Below are 20,058 nucleotides of genomic sequence, written 5' to 3' on the forward strand. Positions count from 1 at the left end.
TTTAGCTTTCCAACGCCACCGAAATCACCTAATTCCGAGTCTTGTAGAGAAAGTTATGCCTAAAATACGACAGGCTGTCAAACGCGCTTTCTTGCGCGGGGAGGAACCGCCGAGGAAAGGACGCGCAAGTCGCGCCTCTTCCTCAAGTGCTTTCTTTTTGTCCAAGTTTCCGTGTTTAACCTAAGTCGGTTGTTTCCGGATCTTTCTCTCCTTTCCTAAACCCTAATTCCGTGATTAGTATAAATAGGAGCCTTCGTTCCTCATATTTCTCACGCGAGTGTCCGCCCTTCTCTTCTCCCTTTGCATTCTAGACTTCGTTCTTACTAATTGGCGCCTACGTGCTTGGACTTCCGACCACGTAAGCTCGGATCTTTCCGGTTACCAGCCTCTCCGTTGCATGACCGACCAATTTGACCAACTACACTCAATCAACTCTAATTAATCAATCGTTTTCCTCTTACGAGGGCACTCTCTTTGCATTCGCGTCGAGCACTCACTAGTCGATATCTTAGTTCATCTCGTTTCGTCAACATGTAAGTCTGAGGGTGTAATCTCTCCTTTTATTTATTGTATTTTATTTATCATATCACCATTGTAAGATTTATGTCGAATACACCATTAAAACCGATTTCTAAAACCGTCTTTAAAACCTTTTCTTACGGATTTTCGTAAGATCGACAAATCGAGAAAAGACGCAGAATCGCCGCGCTTCTTGAAGGAGGAGCGATTTCTCGCCGCGCCTCTTCGTGAGGCTGCCACAGTTCCTGCTTCTTTTCTTCTTCTTCGTCCTCTGTAATTCGTCTTTCTTATTTGTTTCCGTATGTTTCTCTTTAATTCGTTCACATGATAGTTTAATAATTCTCATGTATATTGTATCATATAATTCATCCTTCATTAATATGTTTTAATTGTCATAAATCCGACTTAAATCCCAAATAATCCATATTTACGGGTTTTCGTCATTGAATTCAAACCCGGATTCTAGAAGTTCAATTTGTTCATATTGAGTTTCTGGGATTCTCCATTGATATAGTTTTTCCCGCTTATTCACTTATTCGTTGCATATTCATCATGTTTAGACTAGTTAACTTATTTCAAACAGAGGACTCATTCATTAACATCGCTCCTTCACGTAATTAATCCGTTTGCATCCGTCTCATTCATGTTCTACTGTTTTTATGACCAATTCGCATGCTAAATAATCTATTAATCACTTTCATCCGAGTACATAATCTAATCGATCCATTAATTAACAATTAACATTAACGATTTGCGCTCGACAAGAGAACTCACCCTTGGAATGAGCGACGCAAGAATCGGGCGCCTCTTCCAGGGCGATCTCATTGCTTTGTTCCAGGATGAGTTCTGTCTCTGAACTCCTTTTCTGCCTTGACCTAGATTAATTAGGTTACGTATTAATTAACTAATATCCGTAGTATCACGTTACTTTCTGTTCGTCTTTTATTCTTTTATTCTTTTATCAAATTATCCGTTTTAGAGGTATTTTCGACATAAATCGCCTATTCCAATGTAATTATTGTAATTTATATTTATTGTAATTCATAGTTATTGTATTTCTTTCTTTGCTTGTATGCTTCCACATGTAAATCAACATTAAATCCTACTTCGACCCAATTGTATGCTAATTACGTGTTTACCGACTTAGTCTAATCTTCACATGCTAGGATTAAAACTTGGATGTTGCATTGCATGCATATAGCCGACGATATATCGAGTATAAATAACTTCCCTAATCATTAGTAGAGGCCGCTATCGAGGCGGGCGGGATTAGGTGTTCGATCAAAAGAGCTTCCTAATACGTACCCTCACCCCTTACTCCAGATCTCCGTGAGCACCCGTGTTCATTGGCATCCACGAGAGTCATTCTAGACATAGAATGCTAAGGGTAACGATTGCTTAGTGTTCATGTCACTACTTTGTGTCTTGACATGACACGAGGTATTCGAACGGTTCCAATTTCCCATAAAAATTGGTGGCGACTCCATACAAAATGCAAACGCTTGTTCCCCGTTTCTCACCAAGCGCCCCCGTGGGCGGCCCGCTGTCCACAGTTTGGCGACTCCGCTGGGGATAATACACTTACGTGTAGCAAGGGTGAAACTTGAACAAGGTTAGGGAATAAATTTGTACAAGACAATTGTTGGTTTTCATAACTCGGTCTTCCTAGACCGTTTATTCGGCCTTCCTAGGCCCAACCCAACCCATTCGACCAATCGTCCCGTCTAAACGGTCCTAATTCTTATTTGGGCCTAAGGATGGATAGCGATTGACGTCATCCATACCATGGTACTTACTCTTGTTTGTATCAAGGGCCTTCACTACTTGAGGAAATGGACTAGGAATCGGCCTTACTCTTGTTTGGCACGAGCCTCTCCACAGACTTCGGGTTTGATGGTTCGGTATGGCAACCCACCCTTTAAACCAAATCCCTTTTTAAATGCACTCAGCATCCCGTTATAATGCTTGTATAAATGTGTAAACCTTACGTGATCACCATTTCTAAACAAAACCATGACGAATTTTCAAAAAATCAAAATCCTTATTTTCAAAGCAAAATTTCGAAAAAAAATAGGGCCTTCAATTAGCGCAAAACCCAGTCAAAACTCTGTCCGTTTGTCGAGTCAAAACTTCGGGCCTAAAACCCATTTCAAAAAAAAAAAAAAAAAAAAACGTTTTCTAAAAAAAAAAAAAACAAAAAAAAAAACGTTTTACTCAAAATATTTTCCAACATGTAAATGTAAATATGTAAATTTAATTGGGCTAAGTTAGGGTCAAAGTTCAAACCGACTATGTCCTAGTCGGAACTCTGTCGAGTCATAAACCCGTCTTCCTTTACATTTTTTGGTCTTTTCAAATTCAAGTCAAGTCCTAAGGCGTCACGCCGTCATTTTGGACCCCCTACCCCAATTCAGTTAGGATCTAAACACTCGAGTCACACGTTCTGAGGCTCAACACACGAGTCTCAATGGGCCTCATATTTGAGTCTAAACTACAACAGTCTTCTTAACACCTATAAGCAAACCTCGAGTCCAGAATCAACACGTGTCATCAATCCCGTCAATAAGGTCAAATGTATAAATGTCACTCCGTCAAAGTCAACACTCGAGTCTAAATTAAAGTCAAGCACCGTGGATTCAAACACGAGAAGTCGCTCACGACATTTCATGAATTCACAAGTCAACTCTAGATTTGTCATCTTGTCCCTTCCTTTGTTTGTTGCCTTAGTATGCGTGATCCCATGTCGAACCGAGTGTAATGCGCGTCATTTCTGTCGAGTAGGAATCCAGCAAGTTCTGTCAATCAGCAAGGTCACGAAGAAGTTCAAGCCACAATCACCATGTCTCTTCAAGACGTTTATGCCATGGTCCTACGAGTTCAAGCTACAGTGGAAAATTTGAGCATTCGCGTCCTCACCCTTGAAAATGCAATGGTGGAAAAGAACATGCCATCTAGGGAAACCTCTAGCCTAGGCCGTCCAAAGCCTACCTCTTGCAATAACCATCGTCTTAGAAAGCCGAAAACAGCTGAAAGGAAATCTGGGAGGCATCAAAGGGTGCTTACCGATTTAGGCATGTCTTATGCCGATGCTTTGAAGAGACTCTCTGCCCAAGGCAAGCTACATCCAATAGGACCGACTCCGGATCCACCTTTAGAGAAACAGATGAACCTCTGGAAGGGCAACAAATACTGCTTATATCACCAAGGTAGAGGCCATGATATTGAAGAGTGTTTTCTCTTGAAACACACCATCCAAGATATGATCGAAGAGGGCAAGCTTCCTAAGCCACCTTCTGTCGGACAATCCAAGAAGATCGACCCTCTTGGGTCTAATGTCATTAAACATGATGAAGAATCATTCCTAGACTGTTCTCACCTTCTCGATCCTCGTGACGACGGAGAGATCAACGTGCTTGAAGACGATAATATCCAAAATGGAATGCTCATGCTTTCCATTGCCTTCAACAACAAATTCTCCAAGATAGAAGGAGCCATTGATAACCTAAACTCTCGACTTTCCAAGATGGAGAATCAATTTGCTGAAATGGGTAAGAATCTTGATGCCCAACCTCTCAAGATGAAAAATATCCAGACAATTCCTCAGCTTGACAGTCTTAAGGAGAAAGCAACAAATGGACAATCTATTCCTATTTCTTCTCATCCAAGAATCAAAATCAACAAAGGCAACCTCATGGAGCCTTCGGAGTCATTTACAAAGGCTTCGGAAAATAAGGGCACACCTCCTAGGAAATTTACCAACATTGGTATTACATACACGAATGCCCTTCATAGACTCATGGAGCGACGAATGTTGAAGCCTATCGGTCCTACGCCAGATCCAGAAAAGAAATCCAAATTTTGGGATGAGAATGCCTACTGCAAATACCATAGAGGCAAAGGGCATGATACAGAGAAATGTTACAAATTAAAACATGTCATTCAGGATATGATCGAAAGCGGGAGGTTGTCCCTCTCAACCTTTAACTCACACGACAAGTTAGGCAATCCTCATGGATATACCACATATCAAGAAACTCTTCTTGACTATTATCCTTCCAAAGTTCCCAATGATGAGGATGAGGTGCTCAAATGGGTGAATGCTCAAAGTCAGATGCCAAAGCCAGTTGCTGGAAGAGAAAATGTTCAAGCATGGGCCGATGATTACGAGTCTAGATCTGGAATCGCGTCAAAGCCGAGTCCGAGTCCGAGTCTTAGGCTTTCTATCCCATAATTTTGTCTAGTATCTTTCTTCGTGTCCATTTTCATTTCTAGTGACAACCTGGGGGCTGTCCCACGAGTCACATGTCTTTTCGAGTCTATGTTAAATACATCTATTATTCATTTCAATAAAGGTATAATTTTCAATCCACATATTCTTCTATCCACATCTCTTCCTTCATCCCATTTCCTGTGACAACACGAATTGATTCGAGATATTTAAAAATGAACAACAACAACACATGCCGAGTCAATGTGAGTGCACTTATATGATGTTCCGTTCAAAGTTGTAGAGGACCTGAAACTCCGTGTTCTTTTCTTACCTATTCCATGTCTGGCAATAGAAACCACAATATAACCCTAGTCTAGGACGAGCATATCTCAAGAGATTCTAGGACGAATCCAGACCATCTCCCTTGTTAACGATCCATGACGGAAGGCAAGCCCATTCCCCACAATGAACAACCCGTGTTACTAAAAGACCAACCCATTTCACACTAAAGGTGCTAGTCTGACCCAAGTCCATCCAAGACGATACGAGCCATGATGAAAGACAAAAGGCTCAATCAAGAGAAATACCAAAGATCAATATCCAAGACAAAAGAGTTAAAAGAACAAGGCTCAATCAAGAAAGATATGTCAATATCCAAAGCCAAAGTTATCTTCAAAAACCTGAATCAAAAATCTGAGCAAAATCCTAGATATGTTCTAGACCAAGAATCTGAGTCTGAATCAAGATCAAGCCTCAAATGCTGAATGGAATACTTCTGAAGTCTAGGTAGAATCAAGACACCAACGAAGATGGTCGTCTAACACCCTCACTCAGCCTTTCACACATCACACCCTAAGTCTTTCTCGAGACCGTTACAGGGAGATAGTTAGGAATTTTGAGAATCCTCTCAAGCTCGTCAAATATACCCATCCTTTAGGGCCAAGACATGGAAACTTAAACCTACGTCATTTTAACCTACCTTTATGTGCTCAGGCTACATCAAGCCAAGAGACTCCATTTCCAAGCTACATTATAAGCCATAATCCCATCGAGCTTTAACTCCACAAAATCAAGCTCCAGAGATTTGTTCATAAAAGCCTCTTATTACCGAGCTCCACATTCCAAATATCCAATCTAGTTTCACCTTGACCCATACACGGAGTCTTCAATACTTTGCTACCCAGAACGGAACGAACCCATATCATCCTTAGGGTCCACTTTTAGGTGTGCTCACGCGACAAGGAAACTTTTACAAACTTAGTTATACCTCTTTGGTCTATGATCATAGGGAGTTATCTCAAATCAGTTCTTCGAGTCACCAAAGGAATATTACCCTTGTGACCCCTGCACTTTAAGGCCCTAACAACATAGCTTAGGCACACACTTGAACTACGAGCATGGTTTGATTTCACCTTTTCAGGTGGATACGTAGGCAGTCTTTTCTTATACAAGAAGGATACAACCACAACACCCAAACAAAATTAACCAAACCTCAGAACTACGATCGGGTTTGATTTCACTTCACATGAATACGTAGGCAGTCCTCAAGGACACAACCATCCCCACTTCCAACTTTCAAATCTCAATTATCAACCACCTCAACCATCAACTTTCAACCTCTATTTCAACCTTCCAACCTCAATTAACATCCTTTCCACAACTAACATCTCTATACTGGGGGCTCCTTATTGTCGCCCAACCTCTTTTTTCACCAAATTCCAGAATCATCTTCTCATCCTGGGGGCTTCTCTTCCGAGATGCCACCCTTCCTTTATTCCTTTCTCTTTTGAGTCAAGCTAGTTCTCGATCCGGACAATGACAAAGATATTAGATCAATTCTCCAAGTCATCGTGCCTCAAGAGGGGTCTCTTTTACAGCAAGCGGCGACGAAGATGTCTAAGTCGACAGATGATCCATGGCTCATGCCTTGCCTTTATATGCCTTAATCATTCTTGCAATTCTTCTACCTGATACGCATTGTCACCCACACTTGGCTAGGGGTTGCGCATACTTAAGCAAAGTCTGTCAAAGTTATCCCTGTGTCGAGTCAAACCTAAGTCTACATTTCGTTTCGTGTCCTAGTAGGTCTACGTCGCGTCAGTCACGTGTCTAAAGCCCATTGAATATGCATAACGCATTACAAACGACAAACTCCTTTACACAAGTTGTAAACAACTTTTATAAAGAAACAACTTTTGCAAAGCCTATGTGTTTCCTCATTCGAGGTCCATGTGATAATTGCTTACGTGCATATGTGTTTATGTTCTATTTGCATATTAGATTGTATTCTTGTGTGGCTAATATATATGCAGGTAAGTATCAGAAGCAGTGCTCGCTCCGACTGGGGGCTTCACCCAAGTCTTCATTCTCCCCAGCGCAGCAGTATTTTGCAGTATTGCTCACTCAAGATTTCTTCCATGACGATCAAGATGTTCCTAGTCGTCAAAATATTTGTCCCCAGAGCAGCAGTATTTTGCAGTATTGCTCACTCAAGATTTCTTCCATGGCGATCAAGATGTTCCTAATCGTCAATATATTCCCCAACAAGAGTTCGCTTGAGACCGACGCAAGCAGATTGAACCTCAAGTTTTTGCCAGAGTTCGCTTGAGACCGACGCAAGCAGATTCCCCAGCAGTTTCTACCGACGTCCTGCTACCTTCGATATTATTGTTTCCACACAGAGTTCGGCAATGGTGTTGTTCTCCAGAAGTTCCCAAACCAAAGCCTCCTTCCTTAGGTTCGTAAACCCAAAGTTAGGATTCTTATCCCTAGATTCTTAGATCCCAAAATAGCTTCTTTAGGTTCATAAACCTTTAAGCCCCCACACCAACGACTTTAGGTTCATAAACACATAAATCCTTTTGGAGTTCTCATACCTCATAAAGCTTAAACGCACGTGTTTAAAACAAGAATTAGTAACCCAGTAAGTTCCTAAACTTAACCCTAGGATCCCAAATCCTCTTAGGTTCACAAGCCTTTAAGTTCCCATACCATATGTCGTTTTAGGTTCATATACCCATCTTTGTACACCCAGGTCCGCACACCTAGCTTCTTTTAAGTTCCCAAACTCCCTAGAGTTCATACACTTCTACCCTTAGGATCATATTCCTTTAGGATCACCTTTTCCTTTTAGGATCATATTCCTTTAGGATCATCCCTTCCTTAGAGTTCCTATACCCAAACCTTAGCTATCCTTAAGTTGAACTTATATTTGGCCTCCTTCCCGTCAATGCTTTCCTTTAGGGCCCCATACCCTAGCACAATCCTTATATATCCTTTAGGTCTTACCCTTAGCTCCCATGCTCAACCTTAGCTCCTACGCAACCCCGGAAGCATCTCGAGGAAGAAGTCTCAGGTATGGTCTCTTCTTATGGCTGGCGAGCCTCCTTACGTAGTCTAATGGACTTTAAACGACCCTCCCCGATAGTCGACAGACTCTAAAATGTTCCCGACGACAGGTCCTTGGCTCAGACCCCTTGAGCCGCCTTGCGTCGCCATAGTCGTCAGGTTGTAATCTTCGATTGACCTGATGGCTATACTTTGACTTTCGCCTTGTCCAAGCCTCAGTCAAAGTGGGGGCTCTGTAGATACCTCGTTTCTGCACCTCCCGCAAACCACCCGGTGATGATTGGGCCGCATGTTTGCTACGCGGAACGATTTGTGACAGTTCGTAAGTTTATCGTCAAGTGATTGCTCAAACATTAATGTCTACCTCATAATTGTCATCTACGTGCCGATACGGTCGTTTTGACAGTAATTAGAGTACATTTGGAGTCCGGGTCAAAAACCGTCTTCATTTCCTAACACCGTCAAATCCGAGTCAAAGCAATGGGCTTGTCTACCTAAGGTTAGGATGTCACAAAATGTTGAGATTATATCTCATTTTGAGTCCCATGTCACTTCTTTAGGCTAAACTAAAAGTTTACATTACAAAATGTGCATTTCATTTAGCTAAAATGATAACCCAACCTTTAGGCCCGTTTTACGAGGTGATAACGACTTTTTTGGGTCAGGCCTATTTCACAGAAAGTTCTAGATCTTTCTTTTAGCTTTCCAACGCCACCGAAATCACCTAATTCCGAGTCTTGTAGAGAAAGTTATGCCTAAAATACGACAGGCTGTCAAACGCGCTTTCTTGCGCAGGAGGAACCCGCTGAGGAAAGGACGCAGCAAGTGGCTGCGCCTCTTCCTCAAGTGCTTTCTTTTTGTCCAAGTTTCCGTGTTTAACCTAAGTCGGTTGTTTCCGGATCTTTCTCTCCTTTCCTAAACCCTAATTCCGTGATTAGTATAAATAGGAGCCTTCGTTCCTCATATTTCTCACGCGAGTGTCCGCCCTTCTCTTCTCCCTTTGCATTCTAGACTTCGTTCTTACTAATTGGCGCCTACGTGCTTGGACTTCCGACCACGTAAGCTCGGATCTTTCCGGGTACCAGCCTCTCCGTTGCATGACCGACCAATTTGACCAACTACACTCAATCAACTCTAATTAATCAATCGTTTTCCTCTTACGAGGGCACTCTCTTTGCATTCGCGTCGAGCACTCACTAGTCGATATCTTAGTTCATCTCGTTTCGTCAACATGTAAGTCTGAGGGTGTAATCTCTCCTTTTATTTATTGTATTTTATTTATCATATCACCATTGTAAGATTTATGTCGAATACACCATTAAAACCGATTTCTAAAACCGTCTTTAAAACCTTTTCTTACGGATTTTTAAGAGGCGACGGTCGAGAAAAGACGCAAAGAATCGCTCTTTGCGCTTCTTCGAAGGAGCGCAGATTCGCCGCGCCTCTTCGTGAGGCCGCCACGTTCTGCTTCTTTTCTTCTTCTTCGTCCTCTCCGTAATTCGTCTTTCTTATTTGTTTCGTATGTTTCTCTTTAATTCGTTCTCATGATAGTTTAATAATTCTCATGTATATTGTATCATATAATTCATCCTTCATTAATATGTTTTAATTGTCATAAATCCGACTTAAATCCCAAATAATCCATATTTACGGGTTTTCGTCATTGAATTCAAACCCGGATTCTAGAAGTTCAATTTGTTCATATTGAGTTTCTGGGATTCTCCATTGATATAGTTTTAAATCGCTTATTCACTTATTCGTTGCATATTCATCATGTTTAGACTAGTTAACTTATTTCAAAGAGAGGACTCATTCATTAACATCGCTCCTTCACGTAATTAATCCGTTTGCATCCGTCTCATTCATGTTCTACTGTTTTTATGACCAATTCACATGCTAAATAATCTATTAATCACTTTCATCCGAGTACATAATCTAATCAATCCATTAATTAACAATTAACATTAACGATTTGCGATTTCAAGCTTCACGGCAGAGAACTCACCCTTGGAAACACGCAAGAATCGCCGCGCCTCTTCCGCAGGGCGATCTCTCTCGCATTGCTTTGTTCCAGGATGAGTTCGTCTCCGAACTCCTTTTCGCCTTGACCTAGATTAATTAGGTTACGTATTAATTAACTAATATCCGTAGTATCACGTTACTTTCTATTCGTCTTTTATTCTTTTATTCTTTTATCAAATTATCCGTTTTAGAGGTATTTTCGACATAAATCGCCTATTCCAATGTAATTATTGTAATTTATATTTATTGTAATTCATAGTTATTGTATTTCTTTCTTTGCTTGTATGCTTCCACATGTAAATCAACATTAAATCCTACTTCGACCCAATTGTATGCTAATTACGTGTTTACCGACTTAGTCTAATCTTCACATGCTAGGATTAAAACTTGGATGTTGCATTGCATGCATATAGCCGACGATATATCGAGTATAAATAACTTCCCTAATCATTAGTAGAGGCCGCTATCGAGGCGGGCGGGATTAGGTGTTCGATCAAAAGAGCTTCCTAATACGTACCCTCACCCCTTACTCCAGATCTCCGTGAGCACCCGTGTTCATTGGCATCCACGAGAGTCATTCTAGACATAGAATGCTAAGGGTAACGATTGCTTAGTGTTCATGTCACTACTTTGTGTCTTGACATGACACGAGGTATTCGAACGGTTCCAATTTCCCATAAAAATTGGTGGCGACTCCATACAAAATGCAAACGCTTGTTCCCCGTTTCTCACCAAGCGCCCCCGTGGGCGGCCCGCTGTCCACACAACCGATTGCAAAAATACGTAAATTAAACCATTCAACAAAACATTCAACTAAATAAAAATGCATCAACTAATAAATTAAACATTCAAGACATAATTCCTTAATTATGTAGAGTTATATATCCAAACCACCTATTTAAATGATCAAATTATGTGACAATTCCTCAATTACTCACAATAATTTCAATCTAAATACATATTAAACTTGTAATATGAATTAATCCAACAATATTTTAAACCTCTTTAAAATAATTTGGGTATCTCATATTTGTGAACCTTTTCACAATAATTATTATTCATTATAGATAATAATAATTGGCCAAAATAAGACAAATTTTTTTTTTCATTAATTGCACTCGGCAATTCCACAAAAAAACCAGAAAATTTTTTTTTTCTTCTCGGCAATTCCAGAAAAACAAAAAACCAGAAATATTTTTTTCTTTTTTTTTATCTCTCTCGGCAATTGCCCTAAAACAAAAACAAAAACAAAAAACAGCCCCCTTTTTTTTTCCTCGGCATTTCAGCAAAAACCGAAACAAAAAAAAACAGAAAATATTTTTTTTTCTTAAGCTCATGGCTGGAAAAAAAAACACAGCCCCATTTTATCGAAAAAAAAATTTAAGATGAACAAATTGTTTAATGTTGCTATAAGAACAAGATTGGCATAAACATCTTTTAATTTAAACATATATTCAAACTAGATGATTCAATTTAACCTATTAAAATGAATATCTAAATCATGATTAAACCAATTATCACAATTGATTTGAACATTTGTTAAATTAACTTATATGCCAAAAAAATAGCAAAAACAAATCATCAACAAACAAAAACGATTTCCATTTACATTTCAATTTAATTTTCATTAAATCAAAACATCTAAAAATTATCATATTATCATCTTAACTGATTAAAACAACAATATGAATGAATCAAAATGGAAACAAAAACAACAAAAAAACAAGGAAAAAAAACTCTCGGCAAAAACAGTCCTCACGGCCGAAAAAAAAAATTTCCTGATTCAAAATTTTTGTTTAAATCCATTTATGAAAAACATATAAAATAATTTCGTGGCCTATGCTCTGATACCACTTGTAGAAATATCGGTATACTTCCCTTAAAATTAAGGATTATAACGAAATTATGATAATGAAAACTAGTCATAAATGAATTTGCATAAACAAAAAGAAGAGATTAATAATCAACCTTTGTTCCTAGCAAAATGGCCTAAGAACAATATCAAAATGATATTCTCCTAATTGTTGCACCCAAGATGCTCCGAGAAATGCCCCTCAAATTGCTAGAATGAGATCCCCAAATTCACTAATTAATTTAGGGTTTTGTGTTTTTGTGATGAGAGAATTTTAGGTCAAAAAGAATTAGAGAAAAATGATCTCTTTTTCTCTGTTTTCTAACCGTGCCAAAGGGAGTGAATAGGGGAAGATTTTTCTTCCTCTTTTTACTCTCATTCGGTTTTTCCACCAACCACCAAAATAAGGAGAAAAATATCTTCTTATTTTTGGTTGGTTTTCAAAATGTATAAATGTGTATTTTATTTCAATTGTCATATTTATGTCGACATGTATTAATAAGTCTACACACAACAGTTTGTAGTCGAATTATTAATACCGGTCTGTCAACATTTTATTATGACAATTCCGCAAAATATATACATTAACTATAAATATAACATATTTATAATTTGCTAATTAAATATAACCGATTATGTTTAATTATGAATTAACATCTTAATTCGTTTAAGCTAACATTATATACATTAATTAAATATAACATATTATATTCAATTTACGAATTGACAGTTAATTCGTCTCAGCTAATATTATTTAATTGAATTAAATAATCGTCTCATCATCACATTGACTAACTGTTTAGTCAAATACATGGACTAACATTTTAGTCATATAAGGCATCAATGTGATTACATTTCCATAATCACATCTCTCAAACACATCCTTTAGGTGTGACTTTTAGGGACCAGTTGATCACCGCCATCAGTATGATAATAACGTCAAACTTTCTAGCAAGCCAACCGTTATTAAGTAATCGTTAATCAACTGATAAAATACTAAGTATATCCTTGTGAACCTGTAAGAGATTTACAAATGTTATCACACTAATTGTGGAGGACACAAGCTCCAACAGATCCGTCATCCACAAGAACCATAGGCACATTCTTTTTGAGGCACTGTACGGTGATGTATATGGCCAGGTTGTGGTTGGCTCCGAAGGGAGGGATATCTTCGTCGGAGAAGATGACCGGGTTGCTCAAATCAGGGACATCTCTTGTCATGTGTGCCACCACTTCTTCCGGGGAGGAGGTAGAGGGCACAGTCAGTTTTCCCAAGGCTTGTAGTAGAGCTTGCCGATGCTCGAAGGATGTAGCAATCAGTTGCAAAATTGAAATTTCGGCTTTTGCTTTCTGCAGTTGTTTGAGGATCGAATTCTCGAGAGCCTTGGGTTGAGTATCCATGTCTGGGATAACTTGGTCATTCGTTGTTGGAGCGACCGTTGAATTGTTCGGGTTTTGATAGGGGCGTCCGGACCGGGTAAGATGACCGATCTCTTTCGCCTGCTACACTTTCCCTGGGATAATATAGACATCCTCAGCATCATCTCTCCAGATACGATTGATTTCGGGATCCCGAGGGTACCTTGGAGGGGTATTCCTCGGTGGGCAGTTTTTGTGAGGGAAATTTTTGTGAGGGTAGTTTTTGTGCGGTTGATTATTATGAAGGTGATTGTTGTGGTCATCGTGAGGTGCATGCTAGAATGGTCGCGGGAGCAATCCATCCTGGTGAGGGTAGTTTTGGGTGCTTGGGGGACCTTCCCTCGGGCGTGGTGTTGGAGGATTGAAAATCAGTCGGCGGTAAGCATCGTTAAGTCGGGTAATCCTTTCGGAGAGACTGGCTATAGCTTCCTCAACTTGTTGGAACATGGCAAGCATTGTTGCGGCACTGAACACAAATACCCCGTCTGAGGCATCCTTCTCCAGGGCATTCACCTCGTCATCAATTGGTAGAATGAGGTGTGACCAGTCCAAGGTCGGCTCATCATCGGAGATAGCATGGATTCCCAAAGGGTTTGTCTTGTTGTTTGGTTTAGTCGGTGGAGGCAAAGGTAATTCCCCTTTCTCGATCATGTCTTGGATGATGTGTTTGAGCTTGAAGCAGGTTTCCGTGTCATGACCTTTCCCTTGGTGGTACTGTCAGTAGGCATTAAGGTTCTAGAGGCGGGATTTCTTACCATCAGACGGATCCGGGTTGGGTCCGATCGATTGTAGCTTCCCCTGGTCCATAAGCCTTTTTAGGGCGCTTGCATAAGTTGACCCTATATTGGTGAACCCTCTCTGGGGGCGCTCAGCTCTCTTTGCGGTTGGTTCAAGGAGGTTGACCTCATCAATCTTGTTCGTCTGACCATAAGGGCGAGATCTGGTTGATGTGGATCCATGGTAGCCTCTACCGGTGCTTTTGGCTAGAACACCCTTTCGGAGGTCGTCTTCAATGCGTGTCCCAAGGATTTGCAGGTCCTGGAAGGTCTTGATGTTTTGGTACCTCAGTAAGTTGGCGTATACCGGGCGAAGATTGTTGGCAAACTTTTCCACCAAGGTTGACTCACTCGGCTTGCTGACCAACTGAGTGCTTACCCTCCTCCAACGGGTTAAGAACTCGGTGAATCCTTCCTTGTCATTCTGGGTTAGGACCTCAAGAGTACGGGTATTGGCTTCGATTTCGACATTGTCGGCATATTGCTTAGCAAACTCAACTGCGACCTCATCCCAGGTAGTAAGGTTCTTCGGGTCAAGGGAATAGTACCATTGGCGAGGGGTTGGTTCCAAGGATGATGGAAAGATCCGGGTCAAGAGTTCCTGTTTAACCCCTTTTATGGCCATGTAGTCTTTGAAGGCTCCAATAGGATTGAGTAGGTCCTCGACTCCCTCGAATTTGGGCACATCAGTCAGGGTAAAGTTGTCGGGTAGTTGATCCCCAACAGGTTCAAATCTTCGGTTGTTCTCAAGATGGATATTGTTAGCCCGGGCTAGGAGTTGTTCTTCCAAGAGCTTGAGCCTTTTCTCAGTTTCAGTTAAGGGCGGAGTGTTGTGCTCTCCAGTTTCCTTGTTTTCCAGGGTGTCGATACGGGTCTCGACACGATCCAGAGTGAGCTGAAGAGCAGTGAGTAGGCTGGCTAGCTGAGCAGTTGTGACATCTCTGTTGTTATCATTGTTGTTGTTGGACGAAGTTGAAGACGGGGCCATGGTTCTGAGGCAGAAAAATGGCTCACATTACAACTCAAACCGACACGGTTCAAAGACTGAACCCAGACAATACAAGGGACGGGATAAAGATCAGACTCACAAGACGAGGATGACCGTGTGTGGTACCTCGGTGCTGACTCGATTTATGACGTGACGGTGTTGACCGAACTTTTGACACGCGTCCAATGTAGCGGCGTGACGCCATTGGACGAGTCTCGTGGTGAGACGACTCATAAGTAAAGACCCATAAGTACGTTTGCTTCGACTCGATAGACACGAGGAGGAATTGGAGTGGTGGACTGAAGTTTTCGAAAATAGAGATTTTCAAAAAGATTCATTTGTCGTTTTATGGACGGCTTCCGAAGATAGGGTTCTCCGCAAGTCGGTCAGTTGAAAGGGTTGTCTTAAGTTTGTTTGCAAAGACGGTTTTGAGTTTGAGTCGGCTCGGAAAACAATGTATTGTTTCCCAAGACGGTTTTTGAAATTCAAAATTGTATGTTTTGAAAATCGAGTTTGAAAAGTTTGAAGAGGTCTCGGGGACGGTGTATGGTCCTCGGGATCCCGAAAGTGTCTCGAGAAAAGGGTGTGTGCTTTTCTCGGGTTTTGAAAGAGCCATTGTCGGCGCGAAACGGGTTAAAATCCGTGTCTAGACGCGACGATTATAACGGCGTCAAAAAGTGATTTGAAATGGTTGTAGAAAACCGAGTTTGAAAATCGTCATTACGACGGCCTAGAAAGGCGTGTTGAAATGGTTATAAAAACAGGGTTTGAAAATCGTCATTACGACGGCCTAGAAAGGCGTGTTGAAATGGTTATAAAAATCGGGTTTGAAAATCGTCATTACGACGGCCTAGAAAGGCGTGTTGAAATGGTTATAAAAACCGGGTTTGAAAATCGTCATTACGACGGCCTAGAAAGGCGTGTTGAAAAGCAACGGTCGGCGAAAGACCGAGGTTTGAAACGACCATTATAACTGCGCAAAAGGGTGTTTTTAGAAAGTTTGAAAATGACACGGAAGGACTTATGATCAAGTAGCACATAAGCACTCACAGTTTCATTATATTATGCATTATGCTGACACGGGTTTTGGCTTAAAAGGGTGGGTTACACACCAAGCAATCAAACCCCGATTTGCGAGAGGGATACCAATCCGAACAAAATGTGTAAGGAGGGTGCCCTAGCCTCGTGCTCGAAGGTGATGAAAGCTCTTTGACGGAACAGAAATGTGTAACGTCAATGGTATGCTTGACTCAATCGGGATTCGAAACGCGGGGATGAGAAAACTCACGCCGACGAGACGAGCCAATTGGTCGAAAAGGGTTAGGTTGTGGGCCCGGACAAGGACCCCGACCGTGACCGTAATATCAATTAATGCATTCCAACCAAGACCTCGTTCAAGTCTCACCATCTAGGGATCACAAAGACAGAAGTGTCCTAGTTTTCCCCAGCGCAGTCGCCAATCTGTGGACACAGCCACCTACACGCCCAGCCGATCTGTGGACATACAACGGTCTTTTGAAAGCCACGCACGGCGGCGTAAAAATGCTTTCGACCGGATCATTTTAGATCGGTCGGTTTCGTCTCGGCAAGGGTCTCGAAACGATTAGAGATGTTCGGAGTCGCCACCAAGCATTTGTGGGATGCTTGGAACCCGTTTGAATCCACTTTATACCTCAGTCAAACGAAGCACAAAGCAGTGTTTGACATAGGTACTAAAGATAAGGAATCGTCCCTCTTTAGCATCCTATCTCTAGAATGACTCTCGTACGCCCTGGATAAGGTCGTCCACTATCCAAAGTTTCTGAATAAGAGGTGAAGGTACGTATTGGGAAGCCCTTTAATCAGACACCCAATCCCGCCCACGGTAGCGGCCTCTACTGATCGATCTTGGTTGGTTGAATGCAAAAGTTGATAAAATGGTTTAAATGCATGAATGTGCATCCAATAGTTTAAACCTAACATGTGAGAGCTTTCTAAGTCGGTTGATTTAATCCAAGTATCAAGTATAAGATGTCGAGTTGGATTTATGATTGATTTGCATGCAAGACGGAAATTAAACATCCATTTACCGAATTAGGTTTATGGTGCATAACGTGATCCATTTGTCTTAGTAAGGCATTTGGCAAATACGATTTTTGAATGAGCAAGTTAGTCGTCTGATCCGTCCTATATCCGGGTTAGCCGGAGTCGGGATCGTCTTAGACTAATCTTTGCCGAAAGGAACAGACCTCGCACCAGTGCGACGGATGAGGCGCGAGCCTATTGGCGATATAAGGGGGTCTTCCCTGGTTTGAAAATAGGAAAAGAAAAGGCATGTTTAGGCGCGAGTCAGTCAACGGTATATGACGTGTTCTGACCATTGAAAAACGTTTATAAAACGTGTTGAAAAATGGGTATTTGAACCCGTTTTGGTTTGAAAGGACCGTTTAGGCCGTATTTGTGTTGATTTGAAGAACGGGACTTGAATAATCGTCATTGTTTTGACGGTATTCGATGTCGGGTTCCACTTTGTAAGCTTGACATGAATAGTTTTGAAAATTGAATATGAACTAATTGTTTTAAGTTCATTTGAATATAATTAGTCAATACTCATCATCGTACTCGGGTTAAAATCCGACATGGTATGTAGAACCAAGGATGACTTTGTGTTAGTGACTAATACATTTATTTTGAAAATGTAAAGAAATGATGAAAGGCTTTAAAATACCTCCCAAAATGTAAAGAAATGAAATAAAAGGTTTTAAAATACCTTTTAAATGTAATTAACCAAATATTATCACCGAAACACGGATTAAACCGTCATAGTATTAAGAACCAAGGGTGAAAAATGTTTTATGGTTAAAACTTGTAAAGGAAAATAAAAAGGGTTTGGAAATACTTGAAATGGTAAAAACCGATTACAAATATGAAAATGAAAATAGAAGAAAATAAGAGACCAAACACGGATTGGACTTGAGGTTGGGCAAGCTGCTTTAGGCGCGAGCCTATGTGCTACGTAAGTAGCCTCTGCCTCAACCAAAAAGTCCGGTTTTCGCTCATTCTTCCCATGTTTTGGACCATGTTATGCATGATTTAGCATGTTATAGTCATGAAACAAGTAAAGACATGATAAAAGAAGGATTTTTACACCCTCATACTTACATGCTTGGCTTATGGCGAGAAACCGACGTAAGTGTATCAACTCGTTTGGTCGGAAAAGACTCGGTTTAAAACCGTTTTAGTAAGTAAAAAGAGTCTTTTATTAAGTTTAGTGATGGTGTAGTGGTCGAGATGGTCGGTCAAGTGATTTAATGCACGATGACGGTACCAAACAATGTGTAAGGCTTGTGTTTACGATCGGTAGGTCGTAAAACACTGTCTTGATTGTGGACCGAGGAAGTCGAGTCTAGAATTTTAAGGGAGAAAAGAGGGGGCGGACACTCGCGTAAGTTCTCAAATGGTGGCATTTGAGGGGTATTTATAGGAGAATGAGTGGTTGTGTGAGTTTTGAGCGACGTGGCCACCTGGGCTGCTCAAAGAGGCGCGAGCCACGTCGCACGTCTTCGAGGTGTCTTGTCGCTTTCACACAAATGCAATCATGATTTGTTCTATCCTAGGATTTGTATGCATATGTTTGGTACTTGACCATACATGAATCCGGGAAATCTTAACATGGAAGCATTTGAATGGTTTGTTTTTTTGTGTTTGACTCGGTTTGACTCGTTGTTGGAGTCGAGATTTGAATTTTGAGTCAGTTTTGGTCCGGTGTCGGTTTTGACTCTAGTTAGTGTCATTGCGACCCCGTCGTCATGCATTAAACACTCCAGGTACTTTTGAAAAGTTTTGAAATGTTTTATTTTCGAAATCGTTTTAAGTTTTCCGACGTAAAGTTGTATACGAACTGTCGATCAAACGCCGCGATTCCAAAGCATGTTGTAGTCCGATAATCATTGGGTGTTTGTTGGAGTCTCGGCAGATACCGGGTATCTACAGGTACTCAAATTGTTCAATCTAATTGTAGTTGTGCTTGGGGTTGTCACAATTGAAATGAGTTAGAAGTTGATTCTAAACTAATGAAAGCAATAAAGTAAAACAAGCAATAAAGCAAATAAAGATGTAAACAAATAATAAAGGATACTAGGATGTCATGGGATCATAGGGGAATCATGGTAAGATAGCATAAATGAGTTATATAGATGCAAGCAATTTTATAATTGTTGGAATTAAGTTAGTTCATGTCAAATAATTCATAAGAAGATTTGGGTTCCGGAGCCGAGTCGTTTGTGATTGTACAACACCTACAAGTCCACTTAATTCTTCCTATATATTAAACTACACGCATGATAAACCAAATCCTAGGGAAACATACATCTCGGAGCCGAGTCGGTTAAGACTTTACAACATCTACAAGTCGACTTGGGTTATCCCTATTCAACTATATGCATGGTCTAATGAGGTTTGAGTCGGTTTATATCTTACAAGCCTTGTTGAATAGATAAGAGATGGGTAAAAAAAATGCAAGGTTTCATAGTTTAGCATTTCATCAAACATGATATATGCATAAGTTGAAGAACAATAAGAAAGCATTCATATGAACTCATTAAGCATAAATCTATCCCTTGATTAACTCCCCTAATGCCCCACTAATCTTAGTTAAGTAACTACTCACTTATTATCGTGGAAAACATGTCATCAATTGTGTCAATCATCACAACAATTATAAACATGATAAAAGAGTGAAGAAATAAGCAATAAAGAGTAAAGAGTAAAGGAATTATACCAAACTTAAGATGAACAAATGGAAAGGAAAGAATAATAGAGGAAAACTTGATTGATTGATGAAGAGTTGTCAATTCTCCAATAATAAACCCAATAATAGAGGAATTATACCTAGAGAGAGAAACACATGAAAATTAGTTAGCTTTTTCTTCAAGCAATGGCTCGA

This window comes from Silene latifolia, chromosome 4 (assembly GCF_048544455.1).
Source record: "Silene latifolia isolate original U9 population chromosome 4, ASM4854445v1, whole genome shotgun sequence".
NCBI classification, from domain to species: domain Eukaryota; kingdom Viridiplantae; phylum Streptophyta; class Magnoliopsida; order Caryophyllales; family Caryophyllaceae; genus Silene; species Silene latifolia.